The sequence below is a fragment of the Loxodonta africana genome, chromosome 25 (assembly GCF_030014295.1).
Source record: "Loxodonta africana isolate mLoxAfr1 chromosome 25, mLoxAfr1.hap2, whole genome shotgun sequence".
Taxonomy (NCBI): domain Eukaryota; kingdom Metazoa; phylum Chordata; class Mammalia; order Proboscidea; family Elephantidae; genus Loxodonta; species Loxodonta africana.
The window spans coordinates 45,280,949-45,294,438 of NC_087366.1; the positions used below are offsets into that span (position 1 = coordinate 45,280,949).

The 13,490-nt window shown below is 36.4% G+C and overlaps 1 protein-coding gene across 3 annotated transcripts in view; it reads right to left on the minus strand.

Moving 5' to 3' along the window:
- The window catches only part of AKT3 (AKT serine/threonine kinase 3), a 325,616-nt gene that overhangs the window by 166,389 nt on the left and 145,737 nt on the right, over window positions 1-13,490 (minus strand). The gene's annotated exons all lie outside the window — the stretch shown is intronic.

The window sequence follows — 13,490 nt, forward strand, 5'->3', positions numbered from 1 at the left end:
GACATCTGACTGCTCCTTCCTTTCCCATCAGTTGCAGCTCAATGCTGCCTTCAGAAATCACTCTGGAAAAAAAAAAAAAAAAAAAAATTTTTTTTTTTTTTCTCAATCAACCAGTTGCCATCAAGTCAATTCCGACTCATGGCAACACCATGTAGAACTATGTTCCATAGGGTTCCCAATGGCTAACTTTTTTGGAAGTAAATTGCCAGGACTTTCCTCTGAGGTATCTCTGGGTAGACTTGAACCTCCAAACCTTTCAGTTAGCAGCCAAGCATGTTAACCGTTTACACAACTCAGGGACTCCAGCCTAACCTAAAGTAGGCCCTTAAGACCTTACATCAGCACTTCTGCTAATGGTCTTTGACTGCTCCCTCTCCCCCTCCCCCAATTCTTCTTCCATCCTAATATATCACCTGCGGGTTAATTTTATTTATATACGTACCACTTTCCTGCTCAAAAATATTCTGTGACTCCTTACTGTTTAGGGTAAAGTACAAGTGTCTTAGCATAAAATGTAAAACCCTCCAAAATCTCACCAACACATACTACATTTTAGATATATAATCATTCCTCTGAATCTGTAATTCTCAAACTTTTTCATAGCAGAAGCTCTTTAGACTCTTAGGAACTGCTGAGAACCACGGAGAGCTTTTATTTATGTAGGTTATATCAATATTCACCGTATTAGAAACTAAGAAAAATCTTAAATTTTCATGACTTCATTTTAAAATAGCAGCAATAAACTCACTACATGTAACATAAATAACATTTTTATGAAAAATAACCATTTTCTAAAACAACAATTTCATGAGAAAAGCGGCACTGCTTTACATTTTTTTGCCAATCCCTTTAAAGTCTGGCTTAATTCAAGACAGCTGGATTCTCGTATCTGCTTCTGCATTCAATCTGTCACAGTATGTTGTTTTTGTTGAAATATAGGAAGAAAACCTGGCTCACATGGATATGGAGCTAGAAAAGGGGGGAGAACTTTAATAGCTTTTTCAGATAGTTATGAATATCCTTCTTTGATACTACACCAGAATTCAACAAGCAGTAGTTTCTAAAAGGTTGGCTGCAGTGTGGAATCTGAAATCGTAACAATGAACTTTTCATACTCCATTATGTGAAAATCCTTCAGGCTACGCTGCACTTTGAGCGAATCTTTTACACCATGTATGACTTTGTAACACCTTGTACTGGTCTGAAAAGCCCAGGTTCAGTGAGTTATGCTGACCTCCCAAATGTTAACACCTTTCATTACACAATCACATTCGCTTTCACTTCCAATCTCATCAGAAAAGTCTGTCTAAGTATTGGGAAGCTGTCAAGCTCACTGCAACAAGTATGTTTCCCAAAAGTCTAATTTTTGTTTGAAAGTTTGAATTTCATCACTGGCAGCTAATATTGTCAGTATTGCCTTACGGTGATAACTCCAAGTGCCCAACCTAATGTCTACCAGTTGATGGATGCTCAATACTAGTGTATTAAATGAATAAATAGTATATATGAACATCTTCCCCAAAAGTATCTAATATCAGAAAAGGAATTTATGAGTCCCTCTTCCCTTCCTCTTTTATGTACCTCTTAAAGGAAAAGAAAAAGAAAACCCAACGCTCTCCCATACTCTGTCTTTCTAAAATAACTTGGCGCTAATGTCAACAAATACCAAAAAAAAAAAAACTGGTGCTGTGGAGTCAATTCCAACTCATGGTGACCCTACAGTGACCCTGTACGACAGAGTAAAAATACCCTGCAGGGTTTCCAAGGAGCAGCTGGAAGATTCGAACTGCTGACCTTTTGATTAGCAGCTGTAGCTCTCAACCACTGTGCCACCAGGGCTTCTGAACAAACACATGACTTAAGTTTATCAAACCAGGGTACTAAACTCACAGTTTCCATTTAAAAAAAAAAAAAAATGAAATAGTTCCTTTCAATTACCCTTATTATTTTATTTTTCCATTTTTATTTATACACTGCTATACAAAATTTAAAATCATTGGATATTAATTCTCTAATTAATGATGTAATATTTAGATTTCAAGTGACATAAGGCAGTATCAGATTTATCGGTACAGCATGCTGTAAGTTTATCAAGCTAAATAACAATAGTAATAGTTTAAAATGAAATTAATTAAAAATGAAACCTAAATTCACTTCCAAAATGTATACAAAGAAAACAAAATGGGATAATACGATTTGTTTTATAACAGTACTGATTACACTTATCCAAGAAATGTGAAATTAAAAGAAATAAAAAGGAAAAGCACCTAAATATTTATATCCTCAGATAAAAGACACAAAATAAACATCACATAAACCCTTTATCTTTCTTATTAAACATATCTTAGCAAATGTAAAATATTTCATGTAGTCTGTAGCAGAACTTCTTGTTGCTAAAAACTTATTTAAAAATAAATCTATTATGCATCCCTTAAATAATATATTATACCAAGATAGTGAGATAGTCATTCATGCAAAGGAAAAATGCAGAAGTCAGAATTTCCCTTCTTGATATAAAGTATTATTTCTGACAAAGTTTTATTAATAATTTTGAGTTGTTTCAATTAATCAACAATTGTACTATCATACTATATTAGTAAAAAAAAAAATTTTTTTTTTTTTTTTTAGTAGGAAACATCAAATTTCCAATGAAGGCTCTGGAATCCAGTTTATTTTGTCATTTTGCATCTACAATATGAACGGATGCTTATGAGAGATAATGATTAACTTATTAATCTGTTCTAGGTTCTGAGGACACAACATTGAAAAACACAGCTTCTAAGCACTATAACCAAAGGTTTGTTTACAGAACCTGTTTCCAAAAACAACAACAAAAAAACTATCAAGTTCTTGGCATGGGTGGTATAAGGACTTATAGTTAATACCTTCTGAATGCAAAAGGAAAAATGCCCCACCACTCCTAGAAACGGTACAGAATCTCATTTGGGAATTGTGCAGTTGGAACAGGCTGTTGAACAGAGCGGTTTTACTTAGTTATCATGACTTCAGATTCTGGATTTTTCCTACTTTCTTACCTTCCTTAATAATTATTTTCTGTAACCTGGTAAACAAAATCTGAATGTTTTGGAGTGTATGTTGGCCACAGCAAACATTTTGGATTTCCCTACACTGTGCACAAATAATATTTTATTTTGGCTCTCAGGCATAATCTTCAATAACAACCTGAGACAGGAAATGGCATGGGCTTAGAGTCTTCTCACTCACTTTCAATCTCAAATTTTTGATGGAATATTCAAATGGATCATAGTTGTCAGGGATGATAAGCAAACAACTCAGGATTACCTAACAAAGTTGGCAGTGCTCATTTTCTGTTCACCTAATTTCAAATTTCATTTTTATTTGGGAATCTTCAACCGAAATTAGTCCACACATAGTACAGACCTATTTCATTATTCATTAGCACTTTATTGAGAATCACATTTGGACTTTTTAAAAGCTGAAGTTATCAGAAAGTGCCAAAGCAGGAGCTAGGAACGAGAACATATGTCTGTTGGCTTGATTAAAATGTTCAAAGGGTCTTACATCTAGAATAACTAGGGGAAGTTTACATGGAGTCAGACATGCAAATAGAAGATTCTATTCTAATACTCTCACGAATGGATTACATTTACGAACGTCTGATTCCATTTTAAGGCTAGAATGTGTTCAGATAGATTCCCTGGGTGGTACAAACAGTTAAGCACTCAGTTACTAACTGAAGGGTTGGCAGTTTGAACCCACCCAGGGCCCCTAGGAAGAAAGGCCTGGTGACCTGCTTCTGAAAGGTCATAAACTTGAAAACCTATGATGCCCAGTTCTACCCTGTAACATACCGCGTCATCATGAGGTGGAACCGACTCAACGGCAACTGGTTTGGTTTTTGGTGTGCATCTCAGGACGTGGTCCTAACTCTAACCTCACAAGAGGTAGAAAGTTAGATATAAGTTAAAAGTGAAAATGAATGAAAACAGTGCAGAAATACTTATTTATCTACTGGAGGTCTATCCCCAACCGTCAGGGACAATGCTAAAGACACAATTAGGAGGATTAATCAAGATTTTTTTAAGCAAAACAAATACAGATAATCCAATTGAAAAAAAAACTACACAACCGTAGTACTGTTTCTCACAAATCCCATAAAACCATAATCATTTAAAATGCAATTAGACAAAACACTTAAGCATCATTTCTAAAATATGCTACTTGCCTAAGATAAAGTGTGAAAAAATAAAAGTCCCTGATTACTAACAGTTGTATAGCAAACAAACTGAAATTCCAACTTCTCTAATAGATACAGGTTATATAGCTTTTTAAGTTACCAACGGACAGTCAAGCTTGTTATAACATAGGCTTCAAGTGCTAATCACTCCCTAAGGAACAGGGTGGAAGCATTCTTACAAGTGTGTTAGGAAGAGGCATTACTGTTTTGATCTATCATAAAGCTCAAACAACTATATCCTTAGCTTTACAGAGAATACACAGTTTTTTATACTTCCATGTTTAATCACAATCCAGGTTTTTAAGATACATTACTGTTTGTCTTGGAACATGTGTGGGAAAAATAAATAGATGATATCCACACTTAATGCAAATATTAATTTAAAAAAACAATCTCTTTCACAACCTTACTTACTTACAGAGAGAGAGAGAGAAACAGCCAATAGTATTTACGCAAAAAAGAAGGCGACCAGATGGTCACTTCATCACAATGTGGCCACATTTTCAGAATCAAAGAAACTTTATTTAAAACAAATGCTATGCAGAATAATAAAAAGTTATGTAACAAATGGATGTGGCCAATATGAGGTCAATAAATTTATCAAATTAGGCTTCAGGTTCCCCTTACTACTCCACCTCATCATTGAAATCCTCTAGGATGCAACACTGCAATGCAAGGACTCTGGAGCCATAAGCCTTGGTTTCCAATCCTGATCCACCATGTATTAGCTGCACTGACTCCACCTCCCTGTACCTCAGTTTCCTCATATGAACCACAGTAGAACTACCTAAGGGATTTTGTGAGAACCTAATGACTTAATACATGTACAAGCACTTAGGACATTAAATATATAGTAAGTGTTAGATTGTTATTATTATTAAAAAAAAAATACCAGTTATGGTATTTTTGATACTTTTACAAGTTTTTGATAAATTTTATAAAAATTTTTGATTTTTTAATATAATTTACAAGCCATCTGCAAACCAGACATTAAATTTTCTACTAATCAGTATTGTACTTATTCAAGAGTATTTACTTGAATAAGTATCAATAATAACTTTACCGTATCAGGAAAAAATCTGTTTAGCTACTGTCAGGTATATTAAACATGTATCCTACCTAAAGAAATGAAAAGGCTATGCAATAACAAAACATAACAATAATTTGATTAACACTCTTATGTTTTTGTTGGGGGGGCAGGAGAGAACAATAAACTAGTCTTTCAAAAAAAATAACAAAAGACTTAGATCTCTCTTAATGATTTCTGAGTAATACACACAAATATAAAGTACCATAAAAATTCAAATAGTTTAAGAATTTCCAAACCCAAACCCATTGCCATCAAGTTGATTTCGACTCATAATGACCCTATGGCACAGAGTAGAACTGCCCCACAGGGTTTCCAAGGAGTGGCTGTTGGATTCGAACTGCTGACCTCTTGGTTAACAGCCGAGCTCTTAATCACTGTGCTACCAGGGCTCCAAGAATTTCCAGAAAGCAGCTTTAACCTCCCCCACCAAAAAAAATGGCAGCTTTCAAGGAAAATATTTAAATGACTTTAAGAAACGATCTTCAGTAAAACTCACGAGTCAATTCGGACCTAAAACAAAAAGTTGAATGTTAATTTCAGGATAAAATCTAATTTCATGGTTCATAATATTTAGTTGCTTGTTGACAGATGTCAGCCAAATATATACATCTGAACTACCTAAAAGAAAAGATAAAGCCTTTTCTCAACTCGTGGACTGCCATAAATGAATACCAGTTGCCACTGTGTCAGCTCCGACTCACGGTGACCCCATGTGTGACAGAGCAGAACTGCGCCCCCATATCGTTTTCAAAGCCGTGACCTTTTGGGAGCAGATCACCAGGCCTTTCTTCTTAGGTGCCTCTGGAGTCCGTACCACCACCCAGGGACTCCAAAATAAATACTAGTTTCACAGTAATGCACGTTAAAAGTACAGGAAGAATGTTCCTTAGAAGCGAGGACAGTGAGACTTCATCTAGCTTACTCTGGACAGACATGATCAGGAGGGACCAGTCCCTGGAGAAGGACATCATTCTCGGTAACCGAGAGTCAGCGAAAAAGAGGAAGACCCTCAGCGAGATGGACTGACACAGCAGCTGCAACGATGGGCTCAAACACAGCAACGACCGTGAGGGCGGTACGGGACCCGGCAGTGCTTCGTTCTGCTGTGCTCGGGGTAGCTGTGGGTTGGAACTGACTCGACGGCACCTTACAATAACAACAACAAATGTATATATATATTATCTGTTGCCATTTGAGTCTTTTGAAATATGATCTTATTAATCGATATTACGCAGAAAGCCATGAGAGAAAGACAGGTGTGATCAGTCTCTTAAAGCCTGAAAAGCTAAGGTGTGTTATATTATGCTAGATGAAAGTATCATAAATGATCTTACTGAGCTTCCAGCTTGTATTGTCATAAGGCTTCAGAGAAATGGGTGGTGCCTTGTCTTGGAGTCACTACAGCAGCCAATCATGGTCTTTTATATATATTATTACATACATATAATGAAATACGTACATTTCATAACAGTATGCTGTATCTCAAATGTCTTAAAAACAAATACAGTTACTGGAGAAATACATGACTGTAAACATAATAAAACATCAGGAATCTTTGAAATTGCCTGTCTATTTTATATAGATTACAAATACATTCCAATTACCCACCCAAAAACCCACAGCCTACTGAAGTCTCAAGAAGAAGAAATGTGCACTCACTGAATTCATCATCACCCTCTCTTACAGATGACTGGAAAATAATCCTACTGGATTTGTTTACGTGATCTACAGCAAACAAACCAGCATAATAACAATTTTTCAACAGCAGGGGGATAATCTGAAATGAAGTTTTTTAAAAATGAAAGTGTTCTGCATATTGCAGGTGCTTATATTAAACATACGTTGATTAGATTTTCCAGCTCTCGCAAAGTTAAAATTTTCAGGTTATCATTCTCCTTTTATTTAAGTCCATTCAAATATGTTCTTTCCTTGTCCTTAGGCAAATTACAAGTGTTAGATTCCACTGTGCCGGCTAAATAATCTCTCTGACCCATTACCATCAACCAGCTTTGAATGTGTAGTGGTAGTCTCTGAAAACTGGGTGATGTCTACAAAACATACCAAAAACATTACAGACTCCTGCCCAGCTCACTCATGATCACAATATATCACAGAATTGCGTCCTTCAAACATTTTTTTTTTAATTAAGAATTGGAGAAAATGGGTTTCTAATAGATGCACTCATTCAACAAATACTTAGTGTCAAACTGTATAAGCACTGAGAAAGCAACGATGAATGATACAGGAAGAGCCACAGCCCTCACAGAACTTTAAGTCTAGCAGGCAACCATGAGAATGGAAAACTGGAGAAAAGGTGATAATGTGAGCAGTTAAAATTCATCATGAAAATTTCTACCATTTCTTTAATTCACCTTAGTATTGGGTGTCCTGGAAGTCAAACTGAGGGACGGCAGTATCTCCTATCCCTTGGCATTTCCAAATAGCATCTTATGTGACTTGCAAAAAAAAAAAGGGAGGGGGGTTGCTCAATAGCTTGTGTTGGTTTGACACATTACTGTGGAGGAAGGGACCGGGGGAAAAATCAGCGTATGATCCTTCAATATTTCGTGAGAGGACCATGGTTGGCTGCTACGTTGATTCCAAGACGAGGCACCACCCATTTCTCCGAAGCCTCATGACAACACACAGAAACTCAGTAAGATCATTTATGATACTTTCATCTAGCATAACATAACACACCTTAGCTTTTCAGGTTTGAAGAGACTGATCACACCTGTCTTTTTCTCTCATGGCTTTCTGCACAACACTGATTAATGAGGTCGTATTTCAAAGCACTCGAATGTCTCTTTAAGATGATTTCACCCAGGTTATCTGGCAATTGATTGCGTGACATCATTGAGAGATTCGTCTGCTCTCGCACTGGTCAACGTTACCACTGCCACTGGCCAGATGGAATGTGTTTACAATTTTGGTGATTTCGCACTGTGCTTCTAAGATGCCTTAAAAGCTTTCCAGATGCACCCACATTCCCCTGCTTTACCACATATGCTCCTTCGTGATTATTTTAAAAAGTATATTATAGACAAGAAACTTTGCTTCCACTGCATAATGCATGAACTTGTCATTTTATATCAAGCACAGTTTTCGTATCTACTTCCTAAAGAAGGCTGGGGTCCAGGTTTTGCTTTGAAGCTGAAGCAATGATGAGAAAAATACCTATGCACTGAGTATCACAAGATGTTAGAACGCCAACTTCCCGAAGAACTCAGAATGGCCAGTCTGTCAATACTTTACTTGCTTTACAGTTTTCTTTTGGTATCCAGAAAATTCCACAAGCATATACTTGTTTCATGCTATTCTGTGAATTAATGAAAACCGGTTCCTTTTATTTTAGGAAGTCTATTACACTCTTAAAAAATGATACTTATTATTCTTTAAAACTCAAGAACATCTAAAAACAGTTGTAGTATCAAGTTTTATTCCAAGAGAAAAGTAAGGTGAGTGTTTAGAAGGAGAGAGGGAAGGAGGGAGGGAGCAAGGGAGAGAGAATGCAGGGTTCACACAAACTAGCCAACAGGAAAACAGCATCCTGGCATGAAATGCAGAATAAACCATAAGATTAGTTTACATAGCAGGAGATACGTTGTGGAGAATTATTCAATCTGTACTCAGCTGCCTGCTGGGTTAAATGTGTGCTAAATGATTATTTTGCTTACATTTACGCCCTTGTAGGTTGTGAAAGCAGTGCTTTCTTTTTAATCTGCTTTCTGCTTTATAGCAAAAAGTCTCCAACTGCACACACTGCATTCAACACAAAGTCATTCACGTGCTCTCTTAACAAAGGAACTGTGGTCATAGAATTTTAAATTATTTCAAGGAAATGGGCCAATTAAAAAAGATGATTTTGTTAGAAATTTTACAACTTCCATTTTGTAAATATTTTCCATTTTACCATACCACATTTAAATCAATGTAATAATACCTATATATGTTGAGCTATCGTTTACAGCCTAGGAAACATTATATATCCATGGCAGTAAATAACTTTAATGACATCAAATATGGAAGCAGCAAGTCCCTAACACAAACCGATTCACCCATGGGTTCTCAACACCCACCACGAGGTCAGGCACGGGGCAGATTAGTAATAATTAGTACTGAATAAATTAAACAAACCTCCCACTATTCAAGGAAGCCCTGGTGGCATAGTGGTTAAGTGCTACAGCTGCTAACCAAGAGTTCGGCAGTTCAAATCCGCCAGGCACTCCTTGGCAACTCTATGGGGCAGTTCTACTCTATCCTGCAAGGTCACTATGAGTTGGAATCAACTTGACGGCAACGGGTTTGTTTTTCTTTTTGTGTTTACCACTATTCACAATAGGAACTATACTCATGTCAGGGAAGTGCTCTCAAACAGAAGAGGCTTCCCAAAGACCCTGTATAGCTGGTATTCTCAGTCCATTTTTCAGTTATAACACACCTGATGGATATGATATACGACAGTTAACAGTGTCTTGTTACGGCAGTTGCTGGAAATTGACAGAGACAGCTGCAACACTTGCCCATCGCGGAGGGGTGGGGGCGTCTCTGCCATTTTAAAAACTCTCAGGCCATTCAAACTTCACCTACCCCTCTATAAAATTGACTCCATTATAGAAAAAAGGTCAATAAAACAGAATAGGGTTTTATGTTAGACTCTCATCAATGGACCTTCTCCTGTAATAAATTTCCAAAAGCATGGGCCCCAAAAATGACACTTCATCAAACTACAAGGTCTCTTATTCTGAGGGTGAGTCAAGGTTTTGAACAAACCATGCCCTTTGTATCTTCCCTCTTTCTTTTTCATTAGACAACAGATTTACTGAGATATATCATAGCGTGTAAGTGGTGAAAGGAAGATGTGAAAGAAAGGAAAGTTAAACGCAATGAGCCAAGCACTGTGCTCAGGGCTCCCCACAAGAGAGATCTTCACAATGACACCAAAAGACGAGTGTCCTCACTTTTCACAGAGCCATACTGAGCTTCAGGGACACTGATGACAGCTAAGTAGAGGGCAGAGTTGAGATTTGAAGAGATCTACTTGTATCAACAAAATCCTAGTATATCACACTGCTCACATTTTCAACATGAGGCAAAATCTCCCAGTAGCTCAGACTACACACCCTCAAGCCAGACTGCCCCAATTCAAATGTCAACTCTGCCACACACTGGGATGTGTGACTTTGATCACATCACTTACACTCTCTCTGTCTCAGCTTCCTCATCTGGAAAATGGGGATAATGATAGCACTTACCTCATAAGGTCGTTGTAAAGAAAAAATTAGTATTTGTGAAGTACACAGAACAATGGCTGGCTCATAGTAAGCACTACACGAGTGTGCGTTAAATGAACAAAACATCTTCAAGTATGGATACGGAAACCAATCAAACAAGATTTAGTGAGCGCCGTGGGGACCATAGTTTCAGGGAACTTCTAGCTCAATTGGCATAACAAAGTTTATAAAGAAAATGTTCTACATTCTATGTCGCTGAGTAGCGTCTGGGGTCTTAAAGGCCTGTGAGTGGCCATCTAGGATACTCCACTGGTCTCACCCCTTTGGGAGCAAGGAAGAATAAAGAAAACTAAAGACACAAGGGAAAGATTAGTCCAAAGGACTAATGGATCACATCTACCATGGCATCCACCAGACTGAGTTCAGCCCGGTGACCACCACTGACTGCTCTGACAAGGATCACAATAGAGGGTCCCAGACAGAGCTAGAGAAAAATACAGAACAAAATTCTAACTCAGAAAGAAAGATCAGACTTGCTGGCCTTTCAGAGACTGGAGAAACCCTGGGAGTATGGCTCTTGGACACCCTTTCAGCTCAGTAATGAGGTCACTCCTGAGGTTCTCCCTTCAGCCAAAGATTGAGCAGGCCCATAGAAAAAAACAAGACTAAAGGGGCATACCAGCCCTAGGGCAGGGACTGGAAGGTAGGACGGAACAGGAAAGCGGTAACAGGGAACCCAGGGTTGAGAAGGGAGAGTGTTGACACGTCATGGGGTTGTTAACCAATGTCATACAACAACATGTGTACTAACTGTTTGAAGAGAAACTAGTTGGTTCTGTAAGCCTTCGCCTAAAGTTCAATTAAAAAAAAAGATTTAGTGGGTGCCTAATATGTGCAATATATTAGACAATACAAGAATAAATCAAGTGTTCAAAATAAAATTGAGTTTGTTGATTTCAGTTGTCCAGACAATCACTACTCCACATCAGTTTAGCTGATTTTTGTGGAAAATTTTCAATGTTTGTTTTCCAATTTGCTTATCTGTCCTATTTCCATCCCTAATTATTACTGATAATCATAAACTGCATATTTATTTGTGCTCAACCAATTGAAATCTTTATTTCAAAACTGCTAAGTCTGTCACAGAAACTGTCTTCCTTAATTCACTATCAAATAATTCAAGGATAAAAATAATCAAAATCACTTCATTGGATTTACTACTAGACATCTTCAGTGTTTCTTTTAAATTATCTCATAAGAAAGTCACTGCACAGAAAAAGGAAAAAAGAAAAGCACATGGTTCATTAATCTGACATCAGTCTGTTCCCAGTCCTCTTTTTTTATTATACAAGTTAATCATCAATTAATCTCAAATACTCTGAATTCAGAATTATGCTAAATCACACATTAATATGATGCTTTTATAAGTGCTAAGGGATAATAGTTTATTTTAACTTCTGGCATATTTATATTCACATAAAACAACTGCATACTCCTAATTATTCTTGATTTGTATTTTAAAGATGTTGACTATGTTTAAGTTTACAAAATTGAAGGGAAAAGACGCTGCCATTTCAATGACTGTTGATACGTATTCAAAAGTTTGGCTTCAAATAATTTTGAACACCAGGATATCATTTAACAAAGAAAGAGAAAGTAAAACACAAAGTAAAATCACCCTAACTTTCCTAGGCAGTTTTCTCATCCTCTTTGTAAACTGATCTAATTTGTCCGTTTGTGGCCAGTCATCTGTCATCATTTTCTTTGAAAAGAATGAATATGCTTAAATGTTGTCATCAAACTGAAGTACACAGATATACCTAATGTTTTAAAATGAACAGAAGAAACCAACGAAATGTAACCTCAAATCAAACATTTCAGTTATTCAAGTAAGCCCACTACTATTCCCTAAAGCTTATAAAAAAAAAAAAAAAAAAGCTTATAGACAAGATAAATACCAGAAAAGCTGCTTCTGAATGTTAAAAATGAATTTACTTACCTTGGCCCTCTGAGGGCAGTATTACCTAACACATAGGCAGAAATTTCAGAAAATAATCTTTACCTACCATTCTAACAAAAATAATTTTTAAGAAACCCAAAAACTTGAAATGGGCATATATTTATTCATCATACGTAAATATTTCTTTCCTTGTCATTATCTGAATTTCTCCAGGCATACTAATGCTTGCTTTCAAACATTTAAAACAGTAACTTTAAAAATATTTAAGAAAATATTTTCTTAAAACCAAGGTATCATAAAGGAAAATGCCTGAAGCTTCAATGACATAAATCATCCAAGATGCAATGAAAAATCATACAGATAATTCTGCATTGCGTAGACATTCTATGAAGTTCCTCTTCCAATGGTCTCTGTAGGATAACTGGCTTTTAAAAATCGTATAAATGAACACATAAATCTTTCAATAAAGATAAATTTAATTCTATGAGATTAACATTCAGCACCAAACTACAGGTGAACAGGTCTCTTCTTAAAAGGAGTCAGCAGCGAATAGGCTCATTTATTACAAATCACCCGTTTATTAAGAAATGATACAAATGACAAACTGGCAGAGGAGGGTCAAAGCATCCACTTAGTTTTCATAATGATTCAGAAGCTGTAAAAATCTTAGGATAGTGTCAGAATTATCAAGTTACTTTCTAGAATCTAATATGCACAGGATGCTTTCTTCTTTACCTCAGAAAGTACATATTTCACAACAAGTAAAAGTTTTCTGGTATTGACTTGTAAAACAGTTTTTTGAATATACAAAAACACTGAATACCTACCCTATACAACCCTGTGGTAAGACAGACCGATAATTAAAGAATATGAGAAGTGCTAATCTTCACATCAAAGTTTTACATATAAATTAATTAGTGATTGTCTAAGGCTAAACTGCACCCCCTTGATTAAAAAAAAAAAAAAAAACTTGCCTAAAAAAAGAAA